We start from the raw sequence: 1347 nt of genomic DNA on the forward strand, positions 1-1347 counted from the left end.
TACCAACTACTGAAATTTAACTCATCTTAACTTTTGCAATATTTGTTTCAAGTCTCTTAAAAGCATGAAGTGAAAGTTTCTAGAATGAGCTATAGACTCAGTCTCCCATCCCTCTTGTTCCTGCCCCCATGCCTCTGTCTCCTCTCCCAGTCCCCCAGGAGCAGCCATCCATTTGAAGCTGATGTACACTTTCCCCAAGTCCATATTTTAATATGTTAAATATTGGAAAATAGTAATAATCTTGTGTTTCAGAAATTTAAATAAATCTTCTAGCACTTTTAAACTTAAAGATTTTGAGATTTAGCCATATTAAAGAGTATACATTTAATTTGTTGCCACTTTTTGTACTGGAGATTAAACCCAGGACCTTATGCATAATAGACAATCACTCTGTCATTGGATTATGCCCTCAGCCTCCAGCCATATTTTCAAAAACTATTTTATTTATTATTTTTCTTTTATGTGTATGAATGTATGGCCTGCATGTGTGTAAGTGCATCCATGTGATGCCCTTGGAGGTCAGAAGATGGCATTGAATAGCATTGAATCCCATAGAACTGAAGTTACAGGTGGTTGTTAGCCACCATGTGGGTCCTGGGAATCGAACCCGGGTCCCCTGCAAGAGCAGTCAATGTTCTTAACCACTGAGCCATCTCTCCAGCCCCTCCAGCCATCTTTTCACTTTTAATTTTGAGACAGGGTTTCACTAAGTTGCCCAGTCTGGTCTTGAATTCACTTTGGAGCCCAGGCAGGCCTTAAACTTGTGTTCCTGCCTCAGTCTCCAGATTGGCAGGGATAATAGGTCTGTGCCAATATTCGCAACTTAATTTTTTGATTTTTAACTGATCTGGTTATAAATAAGAAAAAACTAAAGAAATAAGCAAAGCTAAAGACAGGTTACTTGTAGCTTTAAAAAAATTCTTCTCCCAGCCAGGGGTGGTGAGGGTAGTGGGTGGATATATGCCTGTAATCCCAGCACTTGGAAAGTAAAGGCAGGAGGACAGGAATTCAAGGTCATTCCTGGCCACATAGTAAGTTCAAGACCAGTCTAGGCTACTTGAGACCTTGTTTTCAAAAATCCTTCTCTCTCCCCACCCAAAAGAGATTAAAAAAAACAAATATCCTCGTCACTTGTCTGTGCTTCCTGGTCGCTTCTCCTTGGGTCAGTTTGGCCAGGTTTAACACGGATCACAGTCCCTTTCTCATGTCCTGCTGACACCTAGGATCATCCTGGTGATGAATTGAAATGGTGATTCCTTGTTATTTCAGTTTTTATGCCTCTACTTACTAATGAAGAAAGTTTTTTTTAAAAAAAAAAAATATGTTTAATGCCTGGGGATGGTTAAG

The sequence above is a fragment of the Nannospalax galili genome, unplaced genomic scaffold (assembly GCF_000622305.1).
Source record: "Nannospalax galili isolate Female #2095 unplaced genomic scaffold, S.galili_v1.0 scaffold199, whole genome shotgun sequence".
Taxonomy (NCBI): domain Eukaryota; kingdom Metazoa; phylum Chordata; class Mammalia; order Rodentia; family Spalacidae; genus Nannospalax; species Nannospalax galili.